The sequence below is a fragment of the Balaenoptera borealis genome (assembly GCF_965194805.1).
Source record: "Balaenoptera borealis genome assembly, chromosome: 11".
NCBI lineage: Eukaryota > Metazoa > Chordata > Mammalia > Artiodactyla > Balaenopteridae > Balaenoptera > Balaenoptera borealis.
Genome location: NC_138868.1, coordinates 71,228,699 through 71,249,272, shown reverse-complemented (window position 1 = coordinate 71,249,272; position 20,574 = coordinate 71,228,699). Strand labels below are relative to the sequence as shown.

Here is a 20,574-nt window from a genome sequence, read left to right as displayed (position 1 = left end):
GATTTTTGTAAACTTCAGTTAGACAATGGTTTACTAGATATGATACCAAAAGCATACACAACAAAAGAAAAAATAGATAAATTGACTTCATCAAAATTAAAAAGTTTGTGCTTCAAAGGACACTATCAAGAAAGTGAAAAAGGGGCTTCCCTGGTGGTCCAGTGGTTAGGACTCCGTGCTTCCCCTGCAGGGGGTGCAGGTTCGATCCCTGGTCAAGGAACTAAGATCCCACATGCCAGGGTCCAGCTTTATTCTTTTGCAAAATATGGCCAAAAAAAAAAAAACAGAAGTGAAAAGACAACCCACAGAATGGGAGAAAACATTTGCAAATCACATATCTGATGAGGAACTTGTATCAAGAATATGTAAATAGGGACTTCCCTGGTGGCACAGTGGATAAGACTCTGAGCTTCCAATGCAGGAAGCCTGGGTAGAATCCCTGGTCAGGGAACTAGATCCCACATGCATGCTGCAACTGAGAGTTCGCATGCCACAACTAAGGAGCCTGTGTGCCGCAACTAAGGAGTCCGCCTGCTGCAACTAAAACCTGGTGCAGCCAAATAAATAAATATTTTTTTTTAAAAAGAATATGCAAATAATTCTTACAACACAACAATAAAAGACAATCTAATTTTTAAATGTGCAAAGGATTTGAACAGACATTTCTCCAAAAAGAAGATAAACAAATAGCCAATAAACACATTAAAACATGCTCAACATCATTAGCTATTTGGGAAATGCAAAACAAAACCACAATGAGATACTACTTTACATCCTCTAGGATGGCTAAAGTCAAAATGACAGATAATAAATAACAAGTGTTAGCAAGAATTTAGAGAAATTGGAACCCCCATAGGGGGTCTTAGCCCTGCCCCATAATAAGTCACTTTGCTCCCCACCTTGGGAAGTGGGTCCTTGGCTGGCTCACAGAGGTTTGGGTTTTCTCTGTGGTCTGGGAAAATCTTGGGCCACTGCTAAGTTAATCAGTGCAAATTAATTAACAACGATGAGCATTTTTCTCCCCTCCCTTCACACTTAGTGAAATGCCTTGGATTAAGCAGATTATTCATGATACATAAAACTGCCGCTTTTCAAGTCAGATCATTCTGGAGGTATGTCAAAAGAAGGTGGATAAGAGAGATTCAAATCACATTTAGGATGTCTGTAGATTCCCAAGGCATTAAAGGTTTCTTGTGTGGCCAGCCTGGAGGTTGTAATGTCTCTTGTCTGGATGGGGAGCTGTGATGCAGTTAAATAACTTAAGAGGGCCATCTCCCAGTGTGTTCGAAGAAAAAAATACCATTGATCCTAATGATGGGGGTACTTATATGGGCTTTTCATCTGTCCCTTTCAAAGTATCTTTAACCTCCATTAATTATACCTCCCAACATACCTCTGAGGCAGGTGAAAACTATCATACCCACTTTACAGGTGAATAAAGGACTACCAGGGAGGGGAGGAGGAGTGAATTATCTGGAGCCACACATAAACCAGTGGCAGAGCAAGCAATTCCAGCCCCCGGGTCAGAGCCTGGGCTGCCCTGTTCTTGTTGGCTCTTCCCTCTGAAGGACTGGGCTCTGGGAGAGAATCAAAGATGCTATTGTGATGCCACTTCTAAGGGCCAATGGAATTGATCACTCTAAGCCTTAAAAAGGAAAAGTGGCCTCTTTATGGAAAGCATAGAAGCAGAATATTCTCATGCCTTGGGCATTGTCCCTTATGCTAAAGGTGGCCAGTGATTATCGGGATGTTTGGGACACATCTTAGACTATGACTCAGCTGCTCTGGGCCCTGACCTAGGTGCTCCTTTCAATGGAGTCACAGAATCGGGTGTCAGAGTCAATCTGAACAAGAAGATGTTCTGTACAGCAGCTCCATCCTTATGTCCAGGGCTTCACCTTCTCCCAGTGTCCCCGCCTTTGCTTCTCGGCTTTGGTTCCCCATCCTCACACCATAGGAGTACATAGCAGGGATGTCTGACCTAATCTTGGAGACTCAGGGAGTGCCCAGAAGAAGAGCATGAGTAAGCTGGCAGAGGGATGGGGTCTAGAGGTGAGAGAGCAGTAGTACAAGGGACGCAAGGAGTTCTTTAGAGAAGGTACCCAACGCGTGTGAAGGAAGAGTGAGTGGTAGGAATCAAAATAAGGAATTTTACAGATGGGCGTCATTAGAGAGTGGTGAGCTGTGTAAAAGCACAACCAAGTCTGTATGTTTGGAATAGTTTGTATATCGGAAGCTCGGGAGGAGGCCCAGGTGTGGGTGGAGAGCTGAGCTTATGGGCTCATGTTAACTCTCAGAGCACCCAAGTGCAGACAGCTGGTGGGCTTCAGGTCCAGAGGTCCAGAGGACAGAGTTGAGCTAGGGATGGAGACTTGGGGTCATTAGCTATCACTGATCCTCAGGTGAGGATGGGATCACCAAAAGAAGATGTTAAAGTGAGAAATGAGAGGCCTGAGGTTGCAACCCTGAGGTCAACCAACGTAAAAGAAATCTGTTCAAAAGCAGGCTTCCTTAGAGAAAGAACCATATAAACTGTGTCCTTGCAAAAGGACCGGCAAGCACGGTGCCTTGCATGTAAATGTTTGAGGAAGGAAGTGGGGACAAAGGTGGGAAGGATTGAAGGGAGGGAGGGAGGGAGGGAGAGAGGGAGGAAAGAATAATTTCTACGGAGCTCCTTATCAGAAACTATAATCCAAGAGGCAGCATTGCACAGTGGTTAAGAGAATCAGAGGACCTAGATTTAATCCCAACTCTGTCACTGACTAGCTCTGTGGCCTTCAGCAAGTTACTTAATCTCTCTCTCTTTCATTTTCCTCATCCATGAGTGACAATAATTCCTACCTCGGAGGTTGTTGTGGGAAGTAAATGATCTAAGACAAACCTGTTTTTCTCACAGTTTTCCCTATCTCATGAAATGACAATTCCATCTTTCCAGTTTCTCAGCCCAAAAGCCTTAAAACCACCCTGGACTTCACATTGTTTTCCCTCACACCCTACATCCAAGGGATCAACCATTCACGTTGACACTATCTGCAGAACACCTCTAGAATCTGACCACTTCTCACTACCTCTGCTGTTACCACCCTGGGCCATGTCACCATCTCTTTCCCGGATTTTGGTCATAGCCTCCTAACTGGTCTCCCACCTTTTGTCCTTGCCCCTTTACGATCTGTTCTCAGTGGGCAGCCAGAGGGCTCCTGCTAAAACAGAAGTCAGACCACTTTGCTCCTCTGCTGGAAACCCCCCAGCAGCCCCCATCTCACTAGCAGTGCAAGCTGGAGCCCTAGGCTGGGCTACGAGGCTCTACCTGATCCGGCCCCACCTCCTCTCTGCCCTCACCTCCCACCCTTCTTCCCCTCATTCAGCCTTCTGGCTATTCATCTCTCAAGCAAGCCCTGCTCCCATCTCAGGACATCTGCCCTTCTGTTTCCTCCACCTATAAGCTCTTGCCCCAGCTGGCCACATGGCCTGCTCTCTCACCTCTTCAAAGCCTTTGCTTAAAGTCACCTTCGCATCAGACAATCCCAATCACCTATTGAAAACTGCAGCTTCCTCTCCTGCCCATATGCCAACCCACCTTAGCCAGCTTCATCTACCGCCCCCCCACCAGCCCCATCCTCATAGCTCTCGATGGCTTTAGTCTCACAAATCATTTGAAACTCCCTGGATAGCTCTAAAATATAAGCTAAACGAAAGCAGGGATTTTTACCAGTTGTGTTCTCTATAGTGGAACAGCTCCTAGTACATACTAGGTGATCAATGAATATTTATTGAATAAATCACTTAAACAGTGCCTTGTGCATGGAACGTATTCAGTTTTAGCTAATTAAAACTGATCCACCAAAAAGGTATAAAGATCATTATTGGAACAAGTAGGAAATTTTGAATATGGATTATATGTTATATAATATTACTGTACCAATATTAAATTTCTTGAATGTAATTATGTAAGTTATGTAAGAGAATGTCTTTGTTCTTAAGAGATACAAACTGAAGTATTTAGAGGAAAAATGTCATCAAACCTACAACTTACCTTCCAATGTTTCAGCAACATACATAAATATTGAGAGGTGAATAGAGGAAAACAATTAATGAGTCTAGATGAAAGGCATACTATGTTCAGTGTTCATTGTACTGCATTTTAAAAATCATCTTGAGTTTGAAATTCTTCAAAATAAGGAGTCGATGCAGTTGTTTTGTAATGTGTCAGCTTAGCTCGGCTGAACTACATTTCCCAGAATTCCTTTTCCTGTATGATTCCAGTACAGATGGGCCACAAAGGAGACTCTGGTGCAAGATGTGGAGGGCGGAAGTGGAGCAGCAACCATTATGCAGCTCACACGCCTTCTCACTTATCTGCTAGGTCACCTCATTGGCATGAGGAAGCCGTTTCGACTGCTACCAACCCTGGGACTCCTTTAAGAGTCTCTGACTCCCAGGCCAGGTATGTGTGTGTTTTAGCTCCATGAAGAAGAGCCCCAGCTGCTGCAGGATACCCATCCCATCAAGATCAAAGGCAACAGGTACTCCTGGGCTTCAGTCCATCCTTATGGGCTCCAGCTCGCTCTGTGGGTGCCAGCTTGTTCTTGCCTTCCTCCCCTTTAAGTCCATCTGCCTGTCCCAACTGCCTCCCAAGCATCGGCATCAAATGAAAAGGAAAAGGAGGATAAGCATCCTTACAGAGACTGCTTAACTAGCTCCCACAATTGCATAGGATCATGTTCTTCTAACAGATCCCTTTACACACACACAGATCCAGAATTTGGTGTCAGGAGTGGGGTTTACTCCATTAGCATAAAAAGCCACATTCACAAATCTCTTTGAGATGAGCCCTTCTCTACCTTGGCCTTCTACTGAGACCCCTAAGGAGCAACATTCTTAAGCTTCCTAGAAGCCCTATTATTTGGCTGAGAGGATCTGTAATGCACACTCTTAGTCTTTCTAGAGGGTCTTTTGCTTGATGAAATGGTACTGTGAGGCACCATCTTTGATATTTCTAAGACCTTAACAAAAGGTTTACAGTCATGCCCTTGGCTTCATCTTCAGGTTTTCCTGGCAGTGTCCTGGATTTGATCTCTGCTTAGAAGCCATTTCTTAGTTTTAGCCCCATCTGCCATCTGGAGAGGCTGAGAATCCTCCAAACCATCAAGTCCCAGCTTCTTTTTGCTTAACAGTCCTTCCCTTGATTTTTCCCTCTCCTCTCACATTTTACAATAAGCAGCCAGGAGAAATCGGGAGGCACCTTCCACTCTTTACCTGGAAATCTCATTAAATAGATCACTTCATTAAGTATATTTTCTACTTTCAACCTTGCTGCAGGCCAGAGTGTTTCTAATGATTTCTGCTGCTATATAATGAAGATCTCCTTTCTTCTTTGAATTTCCAATAAGACTTTCCTTACTTTAAGCCCTCAGCAGCAACCTCTTCGAAGTCCAAAATTCTACAAGCCACGTGTACCTAATGCTTTCACTAACATTCTCTTCAAAACCCACAGCCTGCTTCCAAAGGCACACCCACATTTTAGGGTTTTGTTATGGCAGCACCCCACCTCCAGGAACTGTAATCTGCATTCGTTATCTACTGCTTTAGAACAAATTAGTCTAAAACTTAGCACATTAAACAATAAACATTTATTATCTCACACAGTTTCTGATTGTCAGGAATCTGGAAGCAGCTTAGGGTCTCTCACAAGAAGCTAGTTAAAGTGAAAGCCAGGGCTACTGTCACCCCTAGGATTGGCTGGAACTGAAGATTCTGCTTCCAAGCTCATTCTCGTGGTTGTTGGCAAACCTCAGTTCCTCACTGGCTATTGGCTGGAGACTTGAGTTCCTTGCCATGTGGGTTGCTCCAAAGAGTAGCTCTCAGCATGGCAGCTGGCTTTGCCCAGAGTGAGCAATTCAAGAACATGAGAGAGAGAGAAAGAGAGAGAGAGAGAGAGATGGCCCTCAGATCTCCTCCACTCCAGCTAGTTTAAGTGGAAAGGGATTTGTTACTCAATGACTTACAGAGTTACTTCTGGGAGACACAGAACTAAGCTTGACTGCTACAAATTCAGGACAAGTCATCCAAGAGATACACACAACCACACCATGAGACTATTCTAGTAGAAACCCCACCGCTGCTGCTGTCTGCACTTCCCATCTATGGAGCAGGGACCAGAGAATAGATGCTCTACCACAGCACCCAGGAAGATCCAGTCTCTCCACATGGCCACCACCTACATTCCTCACTTCTGTCATCCAAGTCTCAGAAAGCACATCTAGGTCCCATGCAGAACCCAAACTGCGGAGAAGTCTGGAAATTATTATTAGCAGTATCATTACTGCTACACTGAGAACCTGTGTCTGAAGAGGTATAAGATGATGAGAGACTTCAACAGGCTCATTCCCCAATGACTATGGGTATCCGAGGCCTTGTAATATTCCAAATAGAACACCTTAGAGCCATAAGGTAAAGAGACCCTGGAATGAAACAATAGAAGGTGATAGAAAACATTGGGAAACTGGAAAAATGCAACGGTTTAAAACAGAAAAAGAACTAAAAACTCTTTATACTGATATACAGTCTTAGGATGGCCCATTTATAGAAAAAACAGTAAAACTAGAATGTTCTCAATCCTTCCCAATTTCAAATAATCTCTCTCATAGTCAACGTATGTACACATACTTTTGACAGACATTGGGTTGTAGTTGTTTTAATACTATTTTTATGCCCCCCAATTTCCATATGGTAGCCCTGCCACAACCATGTCTTTGGGGAACTCTCTTCTTTGGCCTCTTCAGAGAATAAATCTCCTATCTTCTGCCTCACTTTGTGGGTGGAGGAAGGCATCTGGAGTCTAACACCTACTTAAACAGACTTGTAGCCAATCCTCCAATGTTTAGCCTCACCTTTATCCCTCTTTCCAGAAGGACTTGGTGCCACCAATGTCTGAGTCTTTGGAGGGTCCTGTGGCATTAAATGGGTCCTTGGCTTTTCCCCAGAATTTTTCTTCTGCCGACCCAGAATTAGCTCCATTCCTTTCCATCTTCCAAAGCTTTGTTTCTATCATGTCTTTTCTCTTCTATTAATCCTTAAGAGTGTGTGCCTTTTTTTTTTAAAGTCCTCTTCCCATTCTTAATTTAGAGAGATTTCAAGAGGGAGCAGATATGAATGGGTGTGTTCAACCTGCCTCCTTCAGTCAGAAGTCCAGACCCTGGGTTTTGGTCCCCATTAAGTTAGCTTCAATTACATTATCACTTTTGGTTGAGCATCCTTTTCCTTAAACCTGTCCTGGAATCTTTCATATTCTAGACCTGGGTCTGGGAGCAGAATGGATGGTGTTCATCATCTGAGAAATGTGACACTTGTCTCCACTACTTTCCATGAGAATTTCAGGTGTTACCCCAAAAAGGACTTGCCTTTAATGGCACACACTTTGGAAAGATCCTTTTTAGCCTAAGTATCTCTCATATCCATGTTTAATCACATCATTTACCAATCAAATGAATGGACTGGATGAGCAGTTAAGAGTGGGACTCAGTGATCTTTCTATGGGGAGATGTCTAACGCAGAGACTCCCAAACATCTGTCCACAGGCGTCTCCACCAATCCACAATAAAATGAGAAAAATAGAACGTTGTATTAATGTTCATTCAGCCAAATGCATTCAATGTATAAGGCTATTTTGTGATTAATCCTTCCCACCTTGGTGTTAACTTTTTTAATGCCATGCTGGAAAGAGTGGATTTTAGTTAGGGTTTATTGCTTTGCTGATTTTTGTTCTTTCTCAGCAAAATAAAACGTTGTCGGCCTTATTTTAGCTAATTTTTAAAAATTTTGCAGTTCCATGAAATTCATAAGCCTGGGAGCTGTGGATGTAATAAGAGTTCTCAGTGGAGAGGACTTTCTGAGTCATGGAGGGGGCATGAATGGGGCCAGCAGTGGATAAAACAGTGGCGTCAGCCTGCTGTGGTTTTGATGCCTTCCCACAGCCGCCCATTTCACTCTTCCTCCTCCCTCCCATGAAGCCTTTCTGGGGTCACACCCAGCTCTGAATGCCTCCCTTAATGGCCGCACTGTCCAGACTTGAGAACTGCCTGTCTCCTGTGACTGCTGTTGCATGTTGAGAGATGTTCAGGGAAAGAGGCTGGAGGAGCCTTACTCATCACTGTGTGTCAGGTTTTATTACCTTGCCTCTCACTGGGGTATTTCTACCTCATCTTGGCCCCACATTCTGGGACTTCCTTTCTATATATACAACTTGACACACTCTTGCTATGAAAACAATGTGATGCAAGAGAAAGAACACTGGACTCAGAGCCAGAGCCTGGACACCATTTTCCAGCTGTGTGACTGGGGCAACCTCTCTGAACCACAATTTCCTCATCCCCAAAATAATGATGCCACCTTCACAGTGTTGTTGTAGGAATTAAAATTTTTTTAAATGTACGTTTTAGTCCGTTTGGGCTGCTATAAAAAATGTACCATAGGCTGGCTTAAACAACAAACATTTATTTCTCACAGTTCTGGAGGCTGGTTAAGTCCAAGATCAAGGCATCGCATATTCTGTGTCTGGTGAGAGCCCCCTTCCTGGTTCACAGACGGCTGCCTTCTCTCTATGTCCTCACATGGCGGAAGGGGGCAAGGGGACTCTCTGGGGTCTCTTTTATAAGGGCACTAATCCCATTTGTGAGGGCCCACCCTCATGACCCCATCACCCACCTCCTAATACCATCCCATTGGGGGTCAGGATTTAACATATGAATTTGGAGGGGACACATACACTCAGTCTACAACAGGATGTGAAAGCAGGTGTGGTCTCTGGCATCTCAAAAGTGCTCAGCAAACATTGTTTGAATCTGATGGTAAGAATACAAGAGCTGGGACTTCCCTAGCTGTCCAGTGGTTAAGACTCCGTGCTTCCACTTCAGGGGGCATGGGTTTGATCCCTGGTCGGGGGAACTAAGATCCCACATGTTGCAAGGCATGGACAAAAAAAAAAGAATATAAGAGCTGAGAGCAGTTCTTCCCCCAGACTCCATTTCCCTTTTCACATAGGACGAAATGTTGAAGCAGAAGTAGCTAATGATGAAGTTGCAAATGTGGATGACAGGTTACGAGGGAGCTGTGAATCAGATTCTGACTCCTCAGCTCAAGCCCTTCAGCCAGTCCTTGTCTTCCCACTGTCTGCTCACAACCTCCTCACACTTGAGTCCCCTCAGTCACTGACTCGCTTGGCTTCCCTCTTAACTCTCATCCTCATGTTGTAACACCTGGGATTTAATAACTGGGGCAAGAACCTGGCCTGAAAACCTACTGGGCTCCACTTCTGTTGTTCCCAAAATTCATGGGTATCACACATCTACTCTGCCCTCACCCAGACCTCCCCTCTGCTCCCCTCACACAGCCCATGGGGGAAGCCAAACCACAAAAAGAATGACAGTGTAACATGAGAAACCAGAATCACCAGGCTTTTGGTGGGCCTTCCTGCCACTGTGCCCAGCAAAGCCCTTCTTTTAGGGTCAAGCAGGGCCCATCCCTAGCAGGTGCAGGTGGCTCTATCAGAGGGCATTGCCTGCCCAGGTATGTTTGGTCTGATTCCTTAGTCTAAACTTGAGTTACCACAACTAGCTGGTGAGGAGGAGATATCAGTTATAGGAACTAAAAAGCCATGTTTTCTTAGCACATCTCAGTGTAGCATGAAAATGTTGACCCTACCTCAAAGAGAGGGTGGGTTATTCATTTAACATCTGTCTCTCCTACTGGACCTTGCTGGTTTTACTCACTATTGCATTCCCAGAGCCCAGCATGTAGTAATAATTAAAATTTTTTTGAAGAATGAGTACATAAATGAACAAAGGAAAGAATGAAAGTGTGGGTGGATAGAATCACCTTGGCCGAAAGAAAAGATAACTCTTCTAGCATCACGGGAGGAGAGCAGAGGGAGGATAGATGGGAATATGAGTGATGAGCAGATTCAAAGGTGCAGAGTTAGGAAGCTGAGTGAATCTCCACAAGATGTCTTTTTCTTTATCTGTGAATTGGAGGGGGCGGGGGCCAAGGGGTTATCTCCTGAAAGGAGAGGTGGTAAGGAACAGGAGGAAGGATTGAGGACAAAACTGAAGATCTGAAACAGTTACTGTGGGGAATGGGACTAACTGTCCACCAGAGACTCATGAAGGGATTGCTGGACAAAAGGGTGGCCCAGAGGATCCAACCACAATACCAGGGCAGCAGATGCCAGCAGCCCAGAGAGGGAACACAGGGGGACAAAGCCTAATTCAGGGAAGAGTTATGGGGGTTCAGACTTGCAGACAGAGCTAGTCATCTCAGATCAAGAATTTGTCAGGCTCCTACTGTGTGCTGGACCTGCTCACTGAGTACAAAGAAAAATCAGAGAGCCCTGACTTGGAGGAGCTAGAAAATGCCTCAAATATGAGGGAGTCAAAAATGCCTAAATAAAACCACAGGAGGTCTCAGACTATGGCTCAACTGTGAATGCAAAGGATGCCAAGACCAAAGGTGTTTTCTCTTCTTTCTCTCCATTCTCCTTTCAAACCAAAATCACATCCTTGTCTCCGTGTCCAGAATTCTTTCTCAGCAAGTATGACGGACACTAGGCAGTCTTGGAACGCCACCTGGTGGGTCTTCAAGATATTACATATTTAGCTTCCAGGGGAAAGGGTTCTAAATTATAAGAACCGGAGAAAAATGCATTCATTCAGCAATATGTATTCCCTAAAACTCTGTAACAGTCCAGAAATACAGAGATAACCTCAAGTTTCTTCCAAACTAATAAGAAAAAATTTAATTGTTTATTAGGACTTATACTAATTTAGTAATTGAAAGTATATATGAATTCAAATTTAATAAGAATTAAGATCTGTTGACTGAATTATGGTTCCTCGTAGAAGAGAACATAGTATCCACTGTTAAATAGAAAATAGAAAGACTAGTCCAACTATGTAAGCTGTTTTTTTTTTTTCCTGAGCCTACTCTCATCTCCTCTAGCTTCCCAAATTTTACTCTGACCAGATACTACAAAACCCCATATCTTCAAAGGTGGCAACAGGGGGGTAGGGGAAAGAGAACCAGACTGAAGTAAACAGTCCTGAAGTTGAGCTAAATAAAGTCAGGTGAACTTGAGCAAGTCTTTTTATGTTTCTGAGCTTGTATCCTCACTAGTGAAATGAAAATTAAAATATTTACCTTTCAGGATGGTTACAAGGATTAAATAAGATAATAAGGTAGGGGGACTTCCCTGGTGGTCCAGTGGGTAAGACTCTGTGCTCCCAAGGCAGGGGGCCCAGGTTTGATCCCTGGTCAGGGAACTAGATCCCACATGCATGCTTCAACTAAGAGTCCGCATGCTACACTAAAAAGCCCACAGGCCACAACTAAGATCCTTTGTGCTGCAACGAAAATCCCGCATGCCACAACTAAGACCCAGTGCAGTCAAAAATAAAATAAATAATAAATAAATAAATATTAAAAGATAATAGGTAGGAAACACATTTCAAAGTGCTGATCAAATTTTGGTTATTACTGTTTTAAGTGCATAGAAGGGTACCTTCCATAAAGGAAAAACACATCCCTTTCTCACTGATGAGCCATCACTGACCCAGGTAAATGAGAGAAAGGTGAGGTGAATGCCATGAACATCTTAACAAAGCCATTTTTCATTTCACAAAAAAATCGAAACTACATAGAAAAATTATCTGTATCTATGGCAGACAGATTCTACCTTTTATAACCACATCAAAAAATATGAAGTACATAGAAATAAATAAAACAAAAGTTGTGCAAGATTTTAACAAAGAAAATTACCAAACTTATTGAGAGACATTAAAGATAACCGAATTAAATTAAGAGATAGACCATGTTCATGGACTGGAAAACTCTATGTTATAAAGATGTCAATTCTTTCAAATCAATTCTAGAGTCAATGCAATTCCAGTTAAAATTCCAACAGGTTTTTTTAGTAACATTTGACAAGTTAATTCCCATCTTATGTGAAGATGCAAAGGGAAAGGAACAGCCAAGATGCACTACAAGAAGAAGAGGAAGGAGGACGGGGAGGAAGAGGAGGAGGAGGAGAAGAACCAGAAGGAGAAAAATGGAGAACTCGTACTACCAAATATCAAGATTTGTCATGAAACTATAATATTTAAAACAGTATGGACTGGTACATGGGTCAACAAATAGACCTATACAATAAAGTCCAGAAAAAGAACTTTGTATTATGTAAGCACTTGACACATGATAGAGGCAGGCAAAGGACAGTTTCTTAGTGAGTGCTGCTGGGACAATTAGCTACCCATATAAGTTAAACAGAAATCAATTCCAGATGTATCCAAGTCCTTAAGGTAAAAGGCAAAACTATAAAGCTTTCAGAAGATAAAATGGGAGAATATCTCCATGACTTTAGAGAAGAAAGCCTTCTTAAATAATTATAAGATGTACTAATTGTTAAAGAAAACACTGATAAAGTTTGACTACATCAAAGTTAAGAAGTTCTGTTCATCAGAAGATACCATTAAGAGAGTTAAAAGGCAAGCCACATAATCACGACATACATAACTGATGAAAGGATTCGTATCCAAAATATATAAAGTAGGGACTTTCCTGGTGGTGCAGTGGTTAAGAATCCACCTGCCAATGCAGGGAACATGGGTTGGAGCCCTGGTCCTGGAAGATCCCACATGCCACAGAGCAACTAAGCCTGTGTGCCACAACTACTGAGCCTGTGCGCCTAGAGCCTGTGCTCCTCAACAAGAGAGGCCACCGCAGTGAGAAGCCCGCGCACTGCAACAAAGCGTAGCCCCCGCTCACCACAACTAGAGAAAGCCCGTTGCGCAGCAACAAAGACCCAACGCAGCCAAAAATAAGTAAATTTATTAAAATATATATACATAAAGTACTCCTTCAAATCAGTGAGAAAAAACAGACAATCCCATAGAAAAATAGGAAATGTATTGGAATGGAATCAGTATTTCGCCAAAAAAAAGGAAAAAAAAAATATCTGTCCAATAAACTTCATTACAGAGAAATATTAGATTACAGTGATAATGATACAACACTACAGACCCACCAAATAGGCAAAAATTTTTAAAGTTGGTATTATTAAGTGTTGGGGATGTAGAGCAACTGGAATTCTCAGACACTGCTGTTGGGAATATAATTGGTACAACCACTTTGGAACACTGGGGTTATCTACTAAATTGGAATGTGTGTATATTTTCACTCTTAGATACCTTCCTTAGAGAAACATATGTACACCTGTACCAGAAAGCATGTACAAGAATATTCATAGCAGCATTTCTCAGGAGCCAAACACTGTAGACCACTCAAATACCCATCAAGAATGTAATAGAAAAGTAAATTATGGTATATTCATATACAGCTGGGGTCAGGAAACGTTTCCTGTGAAGGGCCAGAGAATAAATACTTTAGGCTTTGCAGGTCTCTGTCTCAAAATCTTAGTTGTTTTTTCTTCCCCAACTTTATAAATATAAAAAGCATTCTTAGCTCATGGGCCAAACAAAAACATGGCCCATGGGCCATAGTTTGCCAACCCCTGATGTAGAAGAAAACTATACAGCATTGAAAATGGATGAACTACAGCTACCTGCAACCCCATGAATGATTATTACAAACATGACATTGAGCTAAAGAAGCGACACAAATACACATACATATATACAAATCACATACACAAAAATCATAAATAAAAACCATAGGAATGGGCTTCCCTGGTGGCGCAGTGGTTGGGAGTCCGCCTGCCAATGCAGGGGACACGGGTTCAAGCCCTGGTCTGGGAGGATCCCACATGCCACGGAGCAACTGGGTCCGTGAGCCACAATTACTGAGCCTGCGCGTCTGGAGCCTGTGCTCCGCAACAAGAGAGGCCGCGATAGTGAGAGGCCCGCGCACCGTGATGAAGAGTGGCCCCTGCTTGCCACAACTAGAGAAAGCCCTCGCACAGAAACAAAGACACAACACAGCCATAAATAAATAAATAAAATATTTTTAAAAAACCATAGGAATATAATTCCATTTATATAAAACAGGCACAATGACACTATAGGATTTAGAAGTGTACAGATAGGCCTTAAAACCACAAAGAAAAGCAAGAAAATAGTTACCATACAAATCAGGATCATGGATACTTACATGTGAGGGAGGGGGTTGTGACCTGAAAGGGACCTCTGGGGGTCTGGCAATATTTAATTTCTCGACCTGGATGATGGTAACAGAGGTGTTGGCTTTATCATTATTTGTTCATTTGTGCATTTGTGTTTGTTATTTGTCAAATTGTGTGTTTATGTTTTACACGTCTTCCTATGGGTATTGTGTTTGGATGAATCATCACCTAAGGCCGACAAAGACGACAGTACAGGAGAGAGTTGAAGACAAACGTATGGGCAGATGGCATACCACTCAAGTAACATGGGAGGGGGGTCTGAAGGGAAGAGGATGATGTCCCTAACAATAGAGGTGGCTGGTAATGTCCAAATATATGGACTTCAAAGGCGGAGAGGCTATTGAACCAGAAGGAGAAGCCCTGGTTAGAAGCAGCTTTGGGCAGTGGGGAGAGGGCTGCCTGATTTTTCTGGTCCCAGTTGGGGGCTGGGACTGGAAAGTCATTCTGCACATTTCACCAGAGCATAGACACTGGATAGGCTGGAAGGACCATCAGGAGAAAAGGACAGGGCTGACAGGGCGTGGCAGGGCAGTTGGGGGCAGGCCTGAACAGTGTAAGATGACAAGCAGTTTGTGCCCTCTCTGATGCCTCAGCCCCCAAACACTCCTTCACGGGCACAGGGAAGCAGGTAGAAGAGCTGTGTGCAAAGGGAAGAGATGGAGATATTTTAAATATATATTTCTTAATCTCTATTTTACAGATCAAGAAATTGAGAATCAGGGAGGTTAAAAGATGTGTCCAGGGTCACAGATTAGTAAATGATGCCTGGGACCCCAACTGGTAGATGTAATAGTCAGGGTTCCCAAGAAAAACAGAACAAATAGGGGAAGGAGAGAGAGACAGAGACAAAGACAGAGAGACCCAGAGAGAAATAGAGATTGATTTTAAGGGATTGGCTCACACCATGGGCAAGTCTGAACTCAGTAGAGCAGGCCAGTGGGCTGGAAACTCAAGCAGGATTTCTATGTTTCAATCTTGAAGCAGAACTGCTTCTTTCAGAAAATCTCAGTCTTTGCTCTTAACACCTTTAACTGATTGGATGAGGCCCACCCACACTGTGGAGGGTAATTACCTTGACTTAAAGTCAATGGAATAAATCATAGAAACCTTCACAGCAACATCTAGATTAGTGTCTGACCAAACAAGTCAGCATCACAGCCTAGTCAAGTTGACACATAAAATTAACCATCATAGCTGGATATAAGCACCCAGTATTGACGGACTCTGGCCTAACACACGGTGATCGAGTAAACTTAAGCAGGTGTCTCAGGTAGGAAGCACGGCCACATATGTGTTCCCACCATACAGTGAGGAAAGTGAGGCAAGGCCATATCAACTGACCTGCCTGGGCCTCCCAAGTAATTAGCGTCAAGGCTGGGCCTGGCTCCCAGTCTCCAGACTCCAAATGCCCTGCTCTTTCCTCCCAGCCATGCCTCTGTCTGTGGCTGCTCTTCACTTTCCCTCTGCTCTGGAGCAGATCAGGTGCTAAGCCCAAGCCTGCCAGGCTTGGGCCTTGCGGTGCTGTCCTGTTTTACCCTCCTAATGAGAACATTGAACTGTTCTTGGAAATTCATTTCTTTTTTTCTAGACTATTCAGCAGAACTATATTAGGGACGCTTAATGCTAAATCATGCAAACTCCTGTGTCAGGAATGGCCTCCCTTCTCTCTGGGTGCAAAAAAATCACTAGCCATCCTGTGGCTCAAAGGTCCACAGAGGTCCAGGCCTTCTCTCTCCCTCTCTTCTCACATGACCTAGTGGCCCAGGTTCAAGAACAATTCCATCAGGTTAGAGGCTCTCTCTGGACCACTTGGTGGGGCATAGTACTCATCAACCAAGGATCCCCAAAGAAAGCAGACCACTCTTGATTTTCAAAAATCATGTTCCAACCAACTTCCCGTGAAAGAGTGACCCTTGCTTAGCAAAGCCAAGCCACATCCACTTGCAGGTTCAGACCTAGTGAGCATGTTTGGGCAACTGTTGGCCAGGAGCCAGTTTTACATCAGGAACAAGTAGCATCTTGGCAAATCATTTATCCTAACAGAAGAGTCCCTCATATTTGAAGGGGTCAGTGACATTGGAGGAGAGGCATGAATCTCAATGCTGGGTGATGTCTACCTCTCAGATTGTACATTAGGAGCTATAATGAGCAGTGTGGACCAAGAAGCGAAGGAGTGGTTTGCCTGATACCTCCGCAGGACATCTGCTCTGTGGCCTGTGCAGGAAACACTGTGCAACACTAGTGGGAGTGAAATGTACTTGCCCCTCTTGGAGTGAGGGCCGCAGCTCTTAGGGGCATGAAAGAGAAATGGTGGGGGATTGTCTCTTCCAGAGAGAGATGGCTAGAAAAGCTTAGTGGATCATAGGTCAGTTCAGATCAGCTCAATTCCCCTCTATGTGCCAGGGCCAGAGATGAACAGATGAACAAGACACAGCCCTTGTCTTCCCAGAACAGACCGACTGGTGGGGGAAATAGACAGATAATATCAGTAAGATATAGTAAGTGCTAGGAGAGAGACATACCCAGGGTGCCATGAGAGCCTGGTGGAGGGACACCTCACCACGAAAAGGGGTTGGGCTACGTGAAGGAAATGACACTTGAGCTGAGTCTTTAAGTATGAGCAAGAATTTACTCGTGGAAGAAAGTGAGAAGAGCACTCAGGCAGGAACAACAGTGTAAGCAAAGGCCCAGAAGCATGAACAGCATGGGTGAGTTAAGGAAATGAGCTGAGAGTTCATAGGTCAGAAAGTAGGAAGATAGGAGGGCAGGGAGCTAAGGCCGTTAGTGAGGGAGGGGCCAGGCTCTGTATGCCAAACTAATAAACAGGTTAGACTTTATTCTATAGGCTATAAGGAGGCCCAACAGGCTTTAAATAGGGGTATGACCCATTTATAGAGTTCCAAATTGCAATAGGTGTCATTGATTTCTGTATGCCCACCTTCAAACTATCAGGTTCCAGAGTGATCTTTCTAATGTACAAATCCAATGATATTGCATGAATGAATGAATGAATCAAAAGAGTTATTCAGGAACAAAGAGAAAGGTTGTCAAGCTGCACTGAGGATCCACCTGAGATGAGAAATCATGAATTTGCAGAGCCGCCAACTTGCACTGCTGTGTCATGTTCTCCGGCAACAGACCAGCAGAAAAGACAGGTTTGTAAGATGGAGACAGAATCAGAATTTTGCCATGTCAGACTCGAGAGTGAAGAGTGCTGGTGAGAGAGTAATTTTGATGACTCACCACAGCGGTGAAGGTTGGGTAAGAAGGAGCATAGCGACCGCCCAGCACCTGAGTCCTGGCCTCGCTCTTTCCTCACGGAACAAACAACATGAGCTTCAGGGCCCAGTCCCCCTTCTCCAACTACCGGTCCCTGGACTCCGTGCAGTCACCGGGCCACCGGGTCCGACCGGTCAGCAGTGCTGCCAGCGTCTACGCAGGCGCCGGGGGCTCGGGCTCCCGGATCTTCGTGTCCCACTCCACCAGCATCTGGGGTGGCTGGGGATCCAGGAACCTGGGCGCCAGGATGGTCGGGGGTCTGGTGGGTGTAGGGGGCATCCAGGGCGAAAAGGAGACCGTGCAAGACCTGAATGACCGCCTGGCCTCTTACCTGGAGAGGGTGAGGAGCCTGGAGGCCGATCATAGGAGACTGGAGTGCAAAATCCGGGAACACCTGGAGAAGAAGAGACCCCAGGTCAGAGACTGGGGGCATTACTTGAAGACCATCAAGGACCTCAGGGCTCAGATTTTTGCAAGTTCTGTGGACAATGCCTGTCTTGCTGCTGATGACTTTAGAGTCAAGTATGAGATGGAGCTGGCCACGCGCCAGTCTGTGGAGAGTGACATCCACAGGCTCCACAAGGTCACTGATGACACCAGTGTCACCTGGCTGCAGCTAGAGACTGAGACCGAGGCTCTCAAGGAGGGGCTGCTCTTCATGAAGAAGAACCACGAGGAGGAAGTAAAGGGTCTACAAAACCAGACTGCCAACTCTGGGTTGACCGTGGAGTTGGATACCCCCAAAGCTCAGGACCTCAGCAAGATCATGGCAGACATCCGGGCCCAGAATGACGAGCTGGCTCAGAAGAACCGAGAGGAGCTGGACAAGTACGGTCCCAGCAGACTGAGGAGAGCACCACAGTGGTCACCTCGCAGACCGCTGAGATAAGAGCTGCTGAGATGACACTCACGGAGCTGAGACGCACTGTCCAGTCCCTGGAGATCGACCTGGACTCCGTGAGAAATCTCAAGGCCAGCTTGGAGAACAGCCTGAGGGAAGTGGAGGCCCGCTATGTCATGCAGATGGAACAGCTCAATGGGGTCCTCCTGCACCTGGAGTCGGAGCTGGCCCAGACCTGAGCAGTGGGGCAACGCCAGACCTAGGAGTATGAGGCCCTGCTGAACATCAAGGTCAAGCTGGAGGCTGAGATCAACACCTACCGCCACCTGCTGGAAGATGGGGAGGACTTCAATCTTGGTGACGCCGTGAACAGCAGCAACTCCATGCAAACCATCGGAAGACCACCACCCTCAGGCTCGTGGACGGCAAAGTGGTGTCTGAGACCTCAGACACCAAAGTTCTGAGGCACTGAGTTTGCAGAAGGAGGGTGCCCTGGGGAGCAGGAGGCCAATAAAAGTTGAGATGTTACTGCAAAAAAAAAAAAGAAGGAGCATAGCACAGTGCCTGGCACATGGTGGGTGCTCAGTACATTTTTGTTGAATGATGAGAAGATGCGAAGATGGGTATGACAGTTACCAATTTTACTCACTGGTGAGTGTTCCCCCGTCTTCTAGTAAGACACACCCACTTTCCTGACAGTAAGTGTGACCATGTGATCCAGGGCTGGCCAATCAGAGTGCTCCACTCCCCTCCCACGACCATGATAGGCCCCAAGATGGTCATGTGACCCACAGCAGGCCAATTAGTGTTCTTCCCAGCACTGCAACTGGGACTAGCTGGAAGCCAGCCTTTTGCCTGTAGAATTATACTGGAAAGACGAAAGTCTAGGGCTCACCACAACCATCTTCACCACACAGAGGAGCCCTCTCTACAGTGGGGAATGACAGAGCAGAGCTGAGAGATGAAAGCACTGTGCTATGCTCCTTCTTACCCAACCTTCACCGCTGTGGTGAGTCATCAAAATTACTCTCTCGCCAGCACCCTTCGCTCTCGAGTCTGACATGGCAAAATTCTGACTCTGTCTCCATCTTACAAACCTGTCTTTTCTGCTGGTCTGTTGCTGGAGAACATGACGCAGCAGTGCAAGTCAGCGGCTCTGCAAATTCATGATTTCTCATCTCAGGTGGATCCTCAGTGCAGCTTGACAACCCTTCTCTTTGTTCCTGAATAACTCTTTTGATTCATTCATGCAATATCATTGGATTTGTACATTAGAAAGATCACTCTGGAACCTGATAGTTTGAAGGTGGGCATACGGAAATCAATGACACCTATTGCAATTTGGAACTCTATAAATGGGTCATACCCCTACTTAAAGAAATGAAAACACTGGCCAGGGTCATCCCAGCCTATATAACACCTTTGTGTGAATTCGGGAAAAGCACCTTTGCCTCAAGTTAAAAAAGCTCTATGTTAATATATCAGAGTACAGGGGCTTCCCTGGTGGCGCAGTGGTTGGGAATCTGCCTGCCAATGCAGGGGACACGGGTTTGAGCCCTGGTCTGGGAGGATCCCACATACCGCGGAGCAACTGGGCCCGTGAGCCACAACTACTGAGCCTGCACGTCTGGAGCCTGTGCTCTGCAACAAGAGAGGCCGCGATAGTGAGAGGCCCACGCACCGCGATGAAGAGTGGCCTCTGCTCGCCGCAACTAGAGAAAGCCCTCGCACAGAAACGAAGACCCAACACAGCCAATAAATAAATAAATAAATAACATAAAATAAAAAAAAAAAAAAAAAAAAAAAAGAATGGCTTGTCTGCAAGGCTGAGGACAAATCTGATTCCATCTTTAAAAAAAAAAAAAATATATATATATATATATATATCAGAGTACAGGGAATTCCCTGGCAGTCCAGTGGTTAGGACTCAGCGCTTTCACTGCTGTGAGCCCAGGTTCAATCCCTGGTCAGGGAACTAAGATCCTGCACGCTGCGCAGCACTCGGCAAAAAAAAAAAAAAAAAAAAAAAGGTATGTGTGTGTATGTGTATATATATATATACACACATCCATATATATACACATATATACCATTATATATCACATATATATCCCATATATACATATATATCAGAGTACAACCTGAACAACCCTAAGTCATGGGCCCTGGAAATAGAAACAGAGGTGGCACCCTGAAGGAACGTTCTAGCCCCAGTGGCCATCCTGCCCTCTGAGGCAGGCTGGAGTTGGAGGGCAGGGGGACAGGAACG

The 20,574-nt window shown here is 44.9% G+C and overlaps 1 pseudogene across 1 annotated transcript; it reads left to right on the top strand.

Annotated features, from left to right (window-relative positions):
- The first annotated feature begins 14,033 nt into the window (after window positions 1-14,033).
- Window positions 14,034-18,831, top strand: LOC309604911 (keratin, type I cytoskeletal 18 pseudogene; annotated as a pseudogene). The gene has a single exon. The product of its transcript is annotated as a keratin, type I cytoskeletal 18 pseudogene (transcript).
- The last annotated feature ends 1,743 nt before the right edge of the window (window positions 18,832-20,574 follow it).